Raw genomic sequence first — 14,760 nt, 5'->3', positions numbered from 1 at the left:
AAAGAAAGAAAGAAAGAAAGAAAGAAAGAAAGAAAGAAAGAAAGAAAGAAATTACAGAAATACAGTCCCTCCTGTTTCCATCCTCACCTGTCCCCAGTCTATCTACATACAATACCTATTCTATTTTCCCTTCCCAGTGAGTTCCATTCTCCCTTGAACCCTCTTTGTTACTAAGGCTCTCTGGGTCTGTGGGTTGTAAAATTATTGTCCTTTAATTTTTAGTTAATATGCACTGTGAGTAAGTACACACCATGTTTGTCCTTCAGGGTCTGGGTTACCTCACTCAGGATGACTTTTTTCACATTTCCTCCATGGTTTTTTTTTTTGTTTGTTTGTTTGTTTGTTTTTGTTTTTGTTTTTGTTTGTTTGTTTTTGTTTTTTTTTTAATTTTTACAAATTTCAGGATGCCATGATTTTAACAGCTGAGTAGTACTCCATTGTGTAAATGTGCCACATTTTCTTTATCCATTCTTCAGCTGAGGGACATCTAAGTTGTTTCCAGTTTCTGAGTATTACTAATAAAGATGCTGTAAAAATAGTTGAGCAAGTACCTTCATTATAGGATGGAACATTTTGGGGGGTATATGCCCAAGAGTGGTATAACTGGGACTTCAGTTAGATCGATTTCCAATATTCTGAGAAACTGACATAAAACTTTCCAAAATGGTTATGCAAGTTACACTCCCAGTAACAATGGAGAAATGTCCCCACAACCTTGCCAGTATGAGCTGTCACTCGCATTATTGATCCTAGCCATTCTGACAGATATAAGATAGAATTTCAGAATCATTTTGATTTGCATTTCCAAGATGGCTAACGTTGCTGAACATTTCTTTAAGTGCTTCTAAGCCATTTGAAATTCCTTGGTAGAGAATTATTTGTTTAGATGTGTGCCTCATGTTTTTTGTTTGTTTTGTCTAGTTGAAACTTTTCTTTTTTTTTAACTTTTATTAATTACACTTTATTCACTTTGTATCCTCCCATAAGCCCCTCCCTCCTCCACTCCCAAACTCACCCTCCAGTCCCCCTTCTTCACCCATGCCCCTCGCCACATCCACTGATAGGGGAGGTCCTCCTCTCCTTCCTTCTGATCTTAGTCTATTAGATCTCATCAGGAGTGTCTGCATTGTCATCTTCTATGGCCTGGTAAGGCTGCTCCCCCTCAGGAGGAGGTGATCAAAGAGCAGGCCAATCGGGTTATGTCAGAGGCAGTCTCTCCTTCCATTACTATGTAACCCATAGTAATGGACACTAAATTGCCATGGGCTACATCTGTGCAGGGGTTCTAGGTTATCTCCATGCATGGTACTTGGTTGCAGTATGAGTCTCTGGGAAGACCACTGTGTTCAATTTTTCTGGTTCTGTTGCTCTCCTTGTGGAGTTCCTGTCCTCTCCAGATCTTACTGTTTCCCATGTCTTACATAAGATTCCATGCACTCTGCCCAACAGTTGGCCATAAGTCTCAGCATCTGCTTTGATAGTCTGCAGGGCAGAGCCTTTCAGAGGTACTCTGTGGCAGGGTCCTAACTTGTTTCCTGTTTTCTTCTTCTTCTGGTGTCCATCCTCTTTGCCTTTTGGGATGGGGATTGAGTCAGGGTCCTCTCTCTTGATTAGTTTCTTTAGATGTACAGATTTCAGTAGGTTTATCATATATTATATGTCTATATGAATGAGTACATACGGTGTGTTTCTTTCTGCTTCTGGGACAGCTCACTCAGGATGATGCTTTCCAGGTCCCACCATTTACCTACAAATTTCATGATTTCCTTATTTTTCATTGCTGAGTAATATTCCATTGTGTAGATGTACCACAATTTCTGCATCCATTCTTCAGTTAAGGGGCATCTGGGTTATTTCCAGCTTTTGGCTATTACAAATAAAGCTGCTACAAACATGGTTGAGCAAATGTCCTTATTGTGTACTTGAGCCTCTTTTGGACATATGCCTAAGAGAGGTATGGCTGGGTCTTGAGGAAGTACTATTCCTAGTTGTCTGAGAAAGCACCAGATTGATTTCCAGAGTGGTTGTACAAGTTTACATTCCCACCAGCAGTGGAGGAGGGATCCCCCTTTCTCCACAACCTCTCCAGCATGTGTTGTCACTTGAGTTTTTCATTCTGGCCATACTGATGTGTTTGAGGTGAAATGTCAGGCTCATTTTGATTTGCATTTCCCTAATGGCTAATGACATTGAGCATTTCTTTAAGTGTTTCTCTGCCATTCCATATTCCTCTACAGAGAGTTCTTTGTTTAGCTCTGTTCCCCATTTTTTAATTGGATTACTTGGTTTGCTGCTTTTCAGCTTCTGTAGTTCTTTATATATGCTGGATATTAGCCCTCTGTCAGATAAAGTGTTGGTGAAGATTCTTTCCCAATCTCTAGGCAGTTGTTTTGTTTTGATGACGGTGTCCTTTGCTTTACAGAAGCTTTTCAGTTTCATGAGGTTCCATTTATTGAATGTTGATCTTAGAGCCTGTGCTGTTGGTGTTCTGTTCAGGAAGTTGTCTCCTGTACCAATGAGTTTTAGGGTATTCCCTACTTTTTCTTCTAACTGATTTAATATGTCGGGTTTTATGTTGAGGTCTTTAATCCACTTGAACTTTAGTTTTGTGCAGGGTGATAAGTATGGATTTATTTGCATTTTTCTACATGTAGACATCCAGTTAGACCAACACCATTTGTTGAAGATGCTGTCTTTTTTCCATCGTATGGTTTTGGCATCTTTGTCAAAGATCAGGTGTCCATAAGTTTGTGGGTTTATTTATGGGTGTTCTGTTCAGTTCCATTGATCCACCATTCTCTTACTATGCCAGTACCATGCCGTTTTTATAACTGTTGCTCAATAGTACAGCTTAAGATCAGGGATGGAGATACCTCCAGATCTTTTATTGTAGAGGATTGTTTTAGCAATTCTGGGTTTCTTGTTATTCCATGTGAAGTTGAGAATTTTTTTTCCAGGTCTGTAAAGAATTGTGTTAATAATTTGATGGGAATTGCATTGAATCTGTAGATTGCTTTTGGTAAGATGGCAATTTTTACTATGTTAATCCTGCCAAGCCATGAGCATGGGAGATCTTTCCATCTTCTCATATCTTCTTCTACTTTTCTTCAGAGACTTTTTTTTTTTTTCATACAAGTCTTTGACTTGCTTGGTTAGGGTTACATCAAGGTACTTATGTCATTTGTGGCTATTATGAAGGGTGTTGGTTCCCTAATTTCTTTCTCAGCCCTTTTGTCTTTTGTATACAGGAGGGCTACTGATTTTTTTTTTTTACTTAATTTTGTTTCTAGCCACTTTGCTGAAGGTGTTTATCAGCTGTAGGAGTTCCCTGGTAGAGTTTTTGGGGTCACTCACATATACTATCATATCATCAGCAAATAGTGATAATTTGACTTCTTCCTTTCCAATTTGTATCCCCTTGATCTCCTTCAACTGTCTTACTGCTCTAGCAAGGACTTCCAGAACTATGTTGAAGAGATATGGAGAGAGTGGGCAATATTGCTTTGTCCCTGATTTCAGTGGGAATGATTTAAGTTTCTCTCCATTGAGTTTGATATTGGCTATATCAATATTGCTGTATATTGCCTTTAATATATTCAGGTATGTGCTATGTATCCCTGATCTCTCCAAGACATTAAACATGAATGGATGTTGGATTTTGTCAAATGCCTTTTCAGCATCTAAAGAGATGATCATGTGTTTTTTTTTTTTCTTTCAGTTTGTTAATATGATGGATCACATTGATGGATTTCTGTATATTGAATGACCCCTGCATACCTGGAATGAAGTCTACTTGGTCAAAGTGGATGATATCTTTGATGTGATCTTGTATTCAGTTTGCAAGTATTTTTGCGTCAGTTTTCATAAGGACAGATTGGCCTGAAATTTTCTTTCTTTGTTGAGTCTTTGTGAGGTTTAGGTACCAAGGTAACTGTGGCTTCATAGAATGAGTTTGGTAGTGTTCCTTCTGTTTCTATTTAGTGGAATAGTTTGAAGAGAATTGGAGTTAGCTCTTCCTTGAAGGTCTGATAGAATTCTGCCCTGAAACCATCTGGTCCTGGGCTTTTTTTTTTTTTTTTTTTTTTTTTTTTTTTTGGATGAGAGATTTTCGATGACCGCTTCTATTTCCTTTGAGAATATAGGACTATTTAATTGATTTACCTGGTCCTGATTCAGCTTTGGTAAGTCGAATCAATCAAGAAAGTTGTCCATTTCATTTATATTTTCAAATTTTGTGGCATATAGACTTTTGAAGTAAGTCCTAATGATTGTTTGGATTTCCTCAGTGTCTGTAGTTATGTCCCCCTTTTCATTTCTGATTTTGTTGATTTGGATGGTGTCTCTCTGCATTTTAGTTAGCTTGGCTAAAGGTTTTAAGGGTTCTATCTTGTTGATTTTCTCAAAGAACCAGCTCTTGGTTTCATTGATTCTTTGAATTGTTTTAATTGTTACTAATTGATTGATTTCAGCCCTGAGTTTGATTATTTCCAGCTGTCTACTCCTTTTTGATATGTCTGCTTCTTATTTTTTTCTAGGATTTTTAGGTGAGCCATTAAGTTGCTTGAATGAGCTGTCTTGAATTTCTTCTTGAATGCACTTAGTACTATGTGTTTTCTTTCCTCTTAGCACTGCTTTCATTGTGTCCCACAAGTTTGGGTATGTTGTGCCTTCATTTTCATTGAATTCTAGCAAGACTTTAATTTCTTTCTTTATTTCTTCCCTGACCCAGCTGTCATTTAGTAGCAAGTTTTTGTCATTGAATATCTTGTTTTCTCTGTCTATGAGGACTGAGAGTTTTGCCGGGTATAGTAGCCTGGGCAGACATCTGTGTTCTCTTAGGGTCTGCATGATATCTGTCCAGACCCTTCTGGCTTTCATAGTCTCTGCTGAAAAGTCAGGTATGATTCTAATGGGTTTGCCATTATATATTACTTGGCCTTTTTCCCTTGCAGCTTTTAGTATTTTTTCTTTGTTTTATATACTTACTGTTTGATTATTATGTGGCGGGAGGATTTTCTTTTCTGATCTAATTTATTGGGTGTTCTGTAGGCCTCTTGTATTCTTATTGGCCTCTCCTTTAAGTTGGGGAAATTTTCTTCAATGATTTTGTTGAAAATATTTTTGGGTCTTAGAGGAGGGGATCTTCTTTCTCCTCTATGTCTGTTAATGTTAATTTTGTCTTTTTTATGTTGTCTTGAATTTCTTGGATGGTCTGTGTCAGGAATTTTTTATATTTAACATTTTCTTTGACAGATACATCTATTTCTTCCATTGTATCTTCCACACCTGAGATTCTTTTTTTCATTTCTTGTAGCCTATTGGTTATGCTTACCCCTTGTAGTTACTTTTTTTCCCCTAAGTTCTTTCTCTCCACAATTTCCTCCATTTGTGTTTTCTTTAATTTGTCCAATTTTATTTTCAGGTCTTGAGCCATTTTGTTTATTTCCTTCACCTGTCTGACTGTATTTTCCTTCAATTCCTTCAGCTGTTTGTTTGAACAATCCTCTGTTTCTTTTATTTCTTTCAGTGATTTAAGTATTTCCTCTCTAATGGCCACAAACTTTTTGGCTGCAACTTCCTGTATTTCCTCACAGATGGCCATAATCTGTTTTTCTTTATCTTCTTCTATTTCTTTACGGATGGCAATAATCTGTTTGAGTTTATCTTCCTATAGGTTTACACATTTTATTTGTTTCCTCTGTTATCCTCTTCATGAGCATAGATGTTAGGTCATCTTCTTGAATTTCAATTATGCTGGGGTGTCCAGGGCTACTTACCCTTGGATAACTGGGTTCTGGAGATGTCATATTGCTCTGTCTTTTTTGGTTGAGCTTTTATGCTGGCCTCTACCCATTGGGCTATCTTAGGTTTTGGAGTTAGTTTCTAGTGGTTCCTGGGATCCTGTGGTGGAGAGAATCCCCTTGGCAGGAAGATGGTTTTTCCTGAAGGAAGCCTTCTCAGATTTTTGGGTATAGTCACTGGATGGCCGGTGTTTTTCAGGAGTTTCCACTGCTCACCTCAGGCATAGAGATCTGAGTGGTAACTGGTCCTTGTTAGTCGAGAGGGCTCTCCTCTCACCCGGAGATGTCCTGGAGACAGCTGTCCTCTTTCTGGGTTTCTTGCTGTAAATTTAGTGATCTGCTGCTGTAACCTGTGTGTCCCTTGGTTTGGTAAGTTTTGTTAGGGATAACTGTTTGCCACTTGGACCAGTATCTGGGGGCTGATCTCTGGGATCCTGGGTTTTTGTAGGTCTGACGTTGGGGCTCTGTTCCCCAGTACCCAAGCGGTAATCTATGGCAGGTGAGTATCTCTCTCCTGGTAACAGCAGGCTGTCTGGTGCACAGCAGATCCCTGGGTTGGGCCAGTCTGCAGGACCTTTTCCAGGGATATACTGGGTGGCCTAAGTCTGTCCCTTTTGTTTCGTTCCCTGTTAGGATTTCTCCCGACAGTGACTCCCAAGTCTCTGGTGTCCTGGGGCGCACAGCTCTGTCTGTGAGGAATAGTTGGTACAGTGCAGGTCTCTGGGCTGCCAGCACCCCCTACCGCTAGTCTACAGGACTTTTTCCAGGGGTATACTGGATGACCTAATTCGGGTCCCTGTTTCCTTCCTTCCCTGTGGGCTGACAGGGCCTCCCAGTCTCTGTTACCCTGGGTCGCACAGCTCCTTCTGTGCTGGAGAGCTGGGCACGCAACAACTCTCTGTGCTTGCGGCTTGAGCCCAGTTCAGTGATGGCGGCTCATACCTGCCAGTCTGGGAGACTTTCCCAGGCAAAGCCTGGGTGACCCAAGTCAGCAATGCTTTCTTCCTTCCCTGTGGGGCCTTCTCCCGACAGGGACTCTCAGTCTCTGTTGCACTGGGGCGCACAGTTCCGTCTGTGCCAGAGAGCTGGGTACGCAGCAACTCTTAAGTGCTTGCAGCTTGAGCCAGTTCAATGATGGAGGCTCAGACCCGCCAGTCTGTGAGACCTTTTCCAGGTAAAGACTGGGTGACCTGTGGCCAGTCCCGCTGCCTTCCTTCCCCGTGGGTTTTTTGGTTCTGTTGCTCTCCTTGTGGAGCTCCAGACCCTTCCACATCTTTCTATCACCCCCTTCTTTCATAAGATTCCCTGCACTCTGCTTAAAGTTTGGCTATGAGTCTCAGCATCTGCTTTGATACTCTGCTGGAGAGAGTCTTTTAGAAGCCTTCTGTGGTAGGTCCCTGTTCTGTTTCCTGTTTTCTCCCTCTTCTAGTGTGTATCTTGTCTGCCTTTCCGAGGAAGGATTGAGCATCTTATCCAGGGTCCGCCTTCTTGCTTAGATTCTTTATTTATACAGATTTTAGTATAATTATCCTATATTATATTTCTAATATCCACCTGTAAATGAGTATATACCATGTGTGTCTTTTGCTTCTGAGAAACCTCACTCAGTATGATCTTTTCTAGTTCCCATCATTTGCCTGCAAATTTTATGATTTCCTTTTTTTAATTGCTGGATAGTATTCTATTGTGTAAATGTACCAAAATATCTGTATCCATTCCTCAACTGATGGACATTTGGGTTGTTTCCAGATTTTGGCTATTATGAATAAACCTGGTATGAACATGGTTGAACAAATGTACTTGTTCTATACTTAAGCATATTTTGGATATATGCCAGGGAGTGGTATAGCTGGATCTAGAAGACGCACTATCTGAGAAAGTGCCAGACTGGTTTCCAAAGTGGTTGTGCAAGTTTCCATTCCCACCAGCAATGGAGGAGGGCGGCCTTTTCTCCCCATCCTCTCTAGCATGTGTTGTCACTTGAGTTTTTGATCTTAGCCATTCTGAGGGGTGTATTTAGTTTGAAACCTCAGGGTTGTTTTGATTTACATCTCCCTGATGGCTAAGGATGTTGAGCATTTCTTTAAGTGTTTCTCTGACATTCACATCAATTCCTCTATTGAGAATTCTCTGTTTAGCTCTGTACCAAATTTTTAATTGGATTACTTGATTTCTTGTTTTTTAACTTCTTTAGTTATCATATATTCTGGATATTAGCCCTCTGTCAAATATAGGGTTGGTAAAAATCCTTTCCCCAACAGTTCTGATGACAGTGTCCTTTGCTTTACAGGAGCTTTTCAGTTTCATGATGTCCCATTTATAGATTGTTGCTCTTAGAGCCTCTGCTGTTGGTGTTCTGTTCAGGAAGTTGTCTCCTGTGTCATTGAGCTCAAGGCTCTTCCCTACTTTTTCTTCTAACAGGTTTAGTGTGTCTAGTTTTATGTTGAGGTCTTTGATCCATTTGGACTTTATTTGCATTTTTCTAAATGTAGGCATCCATTTAGATCAGCACCATTTGTTGAAGATGCTGTCTTTTTTCCATTGTATGGTTTTGGCTTCTTTGTCAAAAATCAAGACTCTGTATGTGTGTAGGTTTATTTCTGAGTGTTCTATTCAATTCCATTGATCCATCATTCTGTTTCTATGCCAACACCATGCTGTTTTTATTACTGTTGCATTGTATGGATACCTGTAGACAATTTGTTGTTGTACAGGACTGTTTTATGAATTCTGGGGTTTTTGTTTTTCCATATGAAGTTGAGATTTTTTTTCTTTCAGGTCTGTAAAGAAGTATGTTGGTAATTTGATGGGAATTACATTGAATCTGTAGATTGCTTTTGGCAAGATGGCCATTTTCATTATGTTAATCTTACTGATCCATGAGCATAGGAGATCCTTCCATCTTCTGGTATCTTCTTCAGTTTCTTTCTACAGAGACTTGAAGGTTTTTTTCATAGAAGTCTTTGAATTGCTTGGTTAGAGTTGTTATATCAAGGTACTTTATGTCCTTTGTAGCTTTTTTGAAGAGTGTTGTTTCCCTAATTTCTTTCTCAGCCCTTTTTTCTTTCATATACAGGACAGTTAATTTTCTATCCAGCCACTTTGCTAAAGGTGTTTATCAGGTGAAGGAGTTCTTTGATTGACTTTTGGGGGTCACTCATGTGTACCATCATATCATCTGCAAATAGCGATACTTTGACTTCATCCTTTCTGATCAGTATTCCCTTGAACTCCTTTAGTTGTCTTATTACTCTAGCTAGGACTTCAAGTACTATGTTGAAGAGATATGGAGAGAGTGGGCAGCCTTGGCTTGTCCCAGATTTCAGTGATATTGATGTAAGTTTCTCTCTATTTAGTTTGATGTTGGCTATAGCCTTGCTGTAGAATGTCTTTCCTATGTTTAGGTATGTGTCTTGTATCCCTGATCTCTCCAAGACTTTAAATATGAGTGAGTTTTAGATTTTGTCAAATGATTTTTCAGCATCCAAGGAGATCAACAGGTGGTTTTTCTCTTTCAGTTTGTGTATATAGTGGATCACGTTGGTGGATTTACATATATATACGGAACCACCACTGCATGCCTGGGATGAAGCCTTCTTGGTCATGGTGGATGATATCTTTTATGTACTCTTGGATTCAGTTTGCAAGTATTTTAATGTGTATCTTTGCATCAATGTTCTTAAGAGAGATAGGTCTGAAGTTCTCTTTTTTTGTTGGTCTTTGTGTGGTTTTGGTATTAAGGTGACTGTGGCTTCAGATAATGAATTTTGTAATCTTCCTTCTGTTTCTATTTTGTGGAATAGTTTGAAGAGAATTGGAGTTAGCTCTTCTCTGAAGGTCTGGTAGAATTCTGTGCTGAAATCATCTAGCCCTGGGCTCTTTTTCTGAAAGGGAGATTTTGATGACTGTTTCTATTTCCTTAGGGATATAAGACTATTTAATCTATTTACCTGACCTTGATTTAATTTTGGTACATAGAATCTATCAAGAAATTTGTCCATTTTGTTTATATTTTCAAAGTTTGTGGCATATAGGCTTTTGTAGTGTGACCTAATGTTTGGATTTCCTCAGTGTCTGTCATTATGTCCCCCTTTTCTTTTCTGATTTTTCTGATTTGTATAGTTTCTCTCTGCCTTTTACTTACTTTGGCTAAGTGTTCATCTATCTTTTTTATTTTCTCAAAGAACCAGCTCTTGGTCTCATTGATTCTTTGAATTGTTTGATTTGTTTCAAATTCATTGATTTCAGCTCTGAGTTTGATTATTTCCAATCATCTACTCCTCTTGGGTATATTTACTTCTTTTTTTCCTAGGGCTTGTAGGTGTGCCATTAACTTGCTTGTATAAGATGTCTCAATCTTATTTCTGGAGGCACTTAGTGCTATGAACTTTCCTCTTAGCACTGCTTCCATTGTGTACCATAAGTTTGAGTAAGTTGTGTTTTCATTTTCATTGAATTTTAGGAAATCTCTAATTTCATTTTTCATTTCTTCCCTGACCAAACTATCATTGAGTAGAGAGTTCTTTACTTTCCATATGTATGTAGGCTTTTTTTTTTTAAATTTCTCTTATTATTGAGGATACAAGAGATTATTTAAATCTTCTTGTATCTTCTGAGGCTTGCTTTGTGCCTGACTATATGGTCAATTTTTGAAAAGTTTCTGTGAGGTGCTGAAAAGAAGGTATACTCTTTTGAGTTTGGGTAAAAGTTTTGTGGACACTTATTAGGTCCATTTGATTTAGGACATCTGTAAGTGTCATTATTTTCCTATTTAGCTTCTGTCTAGATGACAGTTTGACATTTTGAAGAATTTATTTGAAACATAAAATGTGTACAGACTAGTTTTTGTCATGCAATGTTTTAAAAGATGTATATATTACAGGACAGTAAAATATGGTGAAGTAAATCTATGCAAAAGTTTATCATTTATTTTTTGTAAAGTATCTTGAGTATCAAAGGATGAAATTCAAACTATCAAACAAATAGAAGCTTTAGGTAAGCATATGTAGCTATTTATATGTGTGACAGAGAAGATTAAAGGGAACATTAAATATTACTAAATGGAACAAAACATTAAGCGATATAACGCTATAACATTTGTAAATAAAATATATAAACACCCAATTTCATTTAAAAATAAAAAGCTCAGAAAGCATAAAAGCCAAAAGCTCCTGACTAAATATTGAATATTTCAATACTCCCTCTCATATTTAAATAAGCTATCAAAACTAAAAGCTTATAAAGAAGTTTTGGAGCCAAATTATGTATCATCAACTGGATTTAGCAGATATAGTCAGAATATTTTAACCAACAGATAGGGAATATGTATTAATCTCAGGAGCACATAGTGCTATCTCTAAAGTTTGTCATAAGCCAAAAGAAAGCCTTAACTAACACCAAAAAATTAAGATAATTACTTGTATCCAATTAGGTCACAGCAAATCAACAATAAGGAAGACTGTAAAAACTACAAATGTGAGTGGAAAATGAATGATACACTTTTGAAGGAACAGTGGATAATAAAAGAAATCAAAGAGGAAATTTTAAAATTGCTAGATTAAATGAAAATGAGAGTCAAACTACCAGAACTTTGGGACACACACAAAAAGGCACTCTTAAGAAGAATCTTCATACCTAAAAATGCTCATATTGAAAAAAATAAAGAGATCTCAAATGAAGAACTCAGTATACACTTAAAGGCTCAAGAAAAATATAAAGCTTTTCAGTTTCATGAGGTCCCATTTATTCATTGTTGATCTTAAAGCCTGTGCTGTTGAAGTTCTGTTCAGGAAGTAGTCTCCTGTGCCAATGAGTTCTAGGGTGTTCCCCACTTTTTCTTCTAGCAGATTTAGCGTATCTGGTTTTATGTTGAAGTCTTTGATCCACTTAGACTTTAGTTTTGTGCAGGGTGATAAATGTGGAACTATTTTCATTTTTCTGCATGTAGACATCCAATTAGACCAGCACCATCTGTTGAAGGTGCTATCTTTTTTCCATTGAATGGTTTTGGCTGCTTTGTCAAAAATCGAGTATTCATAGGTATATGGGTTTATTTCTGGGTCTTCTATGCAGTTCCATTGATCCTCCTTTCTATTTTTATGCCAATACCATGCAGTTTTTATTACTATTGCTCTGTAGTACAGCTTGAGATCGGGGATGGAGATACCTCCAGATGATCTGTTGTTGTACAGGGTTGTTTTGGAGATTCTGGGTTTTTTGTTTCTCCATATGAAGCTGAGAATCTTTTTTTCAAGGTCTGAAAAGGATTGAGTTGTATGAAACTGAAAAGCTTCTGTAAAGCAAAGGACACTGTCATCAAAACAAAACAACTGCCTACAGATTGGGAAAGAATCTTCACCAACCCTTTATCTGACAGAGGGCTAATATCCAATATATATAAAGAACTAAAGAAGCTGAAAAGCAACAATCCAAGTAATCCAATTAAAAAATGGGAAACAGAGCTAAAGAGAGAATTCTCTGTAGAGGAATATAGAGTGGCAGAGAAACACTTAAAGAAATGTTCATCCTCATTAGCCATCAGGGAAATGCAAATCAAAACGACCCTGAGATATCACCTTACACCCATCAGAATGGCCAAGATGAAAAACTCAAGGGACAACACATGCTGGAGAGGTTGTGGAGAAAGGGGAACCCTCCTCCACTGCTGGTGGGAATGTAAACTGGTACAACCACTTTGGAAGTCAATCTGGCGCTTTCTCAGACAATTAGGAATAGTGCTTCCTCAAGACCCAGCTATACCACTGCTAGGCATATACCCAAAATTTGCTCAAGTACGCAATAAGGACATTTGCTCAACCATGTTTGTAGCAGCTTTATTTGTAATAGCCAGAACCTGGAACCAACCCAGATGTCCATCAACGGAGGAATGGGTACAGAAATTGTGCTATTTTTACACAATGGAATACTACTCAGCAATCAAAAAAGAGGAAATCATGAAATTTTCAGGCAAATGGTGGGATCTAGAAAAGATCATTCTGAGTGAAGTATCCCAGAAGGAGAAAGACAAACATGGAATATACTCGCTTATATAGACCTAAAAGATATGATAAACATAATGAAATCTATACACCTAAAGAAGATAATCAAGAAAGCGGACAAAGGGTATGATGATCAATCCTCATTTAGAAAGACAAATGAGATATCCATTGAACGTATGACAGGAGTCTACCGCAGAAAGCATCTGAAAGAATCTACCTAGCAGTCTTCCAAAGTAGATACTAAGACTCATAACCAAACTTTCGGGCAGAGTGCAGGGAATCATATGAAAGAAGGGGAGTTTGATGTGGAAAGGATAGGAGCTCCACAAGGACCAAACATATCTGGGCACAGGGTCTTTTCTGAGATGGACACTCAACCAAAGACCATGAGAGGATAAAACCTAGAACCTCTGCTCAGATGTGACCCGTGATAGCTCAGTAATCAATTGTTTTCCCATAGTAAGGGGAACAAGGACTATTTCTAACAGGAACTCAATGACTGTCTCTTTGACCTCCCCACCTCCCAAGGGAGGAGCAGTACTGTTAGGCCACAGAGGAGGACTTTGCAGCCAGTCCTGAAAATACCTGACAAAACAGAGTCATATGAAAGGGGAGGAGGTCCTCCCCTATCAGTAGACTTGGAAAGGGGCAGGGAGGAGATGAGGGAGGGAGGGTGGGATTGGGGAGGGAATGAGGGATACAGATGGGATACAGAATTAACAAAATATAACTAATGAGAATAATAAAAAAAAAAAAACATAAAGCTAATACCATGACAAGAAACAGACGGCAAGAGATAATGAATGTCAGGGTAGAAATTAATTAAATAGAGATTAAAGGACATCACACAGTATGAAAGAATTGATTGTTTGAAAAGTTTGAAGGACAGGAGCTCTACAAGGAGAGAAAGAAAAATTCTGTACACAGGGATCTTTTCTGAGACTGATATTCCAACTAAGGACCATTCATGGAGATAACCTAGAACCCCTGCAGAAATGTAGCCCATGACAGCTCAGTGTCCAAATGGGTTCCCTAGTAATGGGAACAGGGACTGTCTCTGACATGAACTCATGGCCTGCTCTTTGATCACCTCCCCCTGATGGGAGTGCAGCCTTACCAGGCCACATAAGAAGACATGCAGCCAGTCCTGATGAGACCTGATAGACTAAGATCAGATGGAAGGGAAGGAGGTCCTCCCCTGTCAGTGGACATAGGTGAAGAAGAGGGATGAAGAGTGGGATTGGGAGGGAGAAGGAAGTGAGCTACAGTTGGGATACAAAGTGAATAAACTGTAATTAATAAAAAAATTGAATAATTTAAAAAGGCAATGGTTGAAGAAGGACTGACAAACCCTTATTCAAAAACCAACAAAAAAAAAGAAGACTAACAAAATTTAATAAAAACTAGAGTAGCAGTGAAAGTTGTTACAACAGCCTCCAGAGAAAAACAGAATATCTACTGAAATACAATGAAAAGATGTATCTCAAAAGGCTTATAAATCTAGAAGAAAATGTCAAATTTATAAATGCATATTAAATACCAAAAGGAAATCTGGAACCTTGGAACCTAAGCAACTTAAACACAGATATAGGATACTGCATTGAGTTCAAATCTATTAAAAAAAAAAAAATTTCCCTAAAAAGCAATGCATAGAACCATCAGATTTCAATGTTGAATTTTTCCAAACTTTCAAATGAGACCTAACACCAACATTTGCCAAATTGTTCCACAGAATAGAAATGAAACGAAAACTCCTAAATTTATTTTACTAAGGCAAAACATATTATCAAAACCAGAGATAGACAACAAAAGATAAAAACTAAAACAGTGATAGAAGTAGATACAAATTGGGGAAGAGCCTTGAACTCTTTGGCTCAGGAGACAACTTTCTGAACAGAATACCAACAGCACAGGCTCTAAGCGGGACAATCAATAAATTGGACCTCATGAAACTGAAAAGC

The sequence above is a fragment of the Psammomys obesus genome, unplaced genomic scaffold (assembly GCF_907164565.1).
Source record: "Psammomys obesus unplaced genomic scaffold, mPsaObe1.curated_primary_1811, whole genome shotgun sequence".
Taxonomy (NCBI): Eukaryota; Metazoa; Chordata; class Mammalia; order Rodentia; family Muridae; genus Psammomys; species Psammomys obesus.
The sequence above is the reverse complement of the archived record's forward strand: the minus strand, read 5'-3'. Positions refer to the sequence as shown.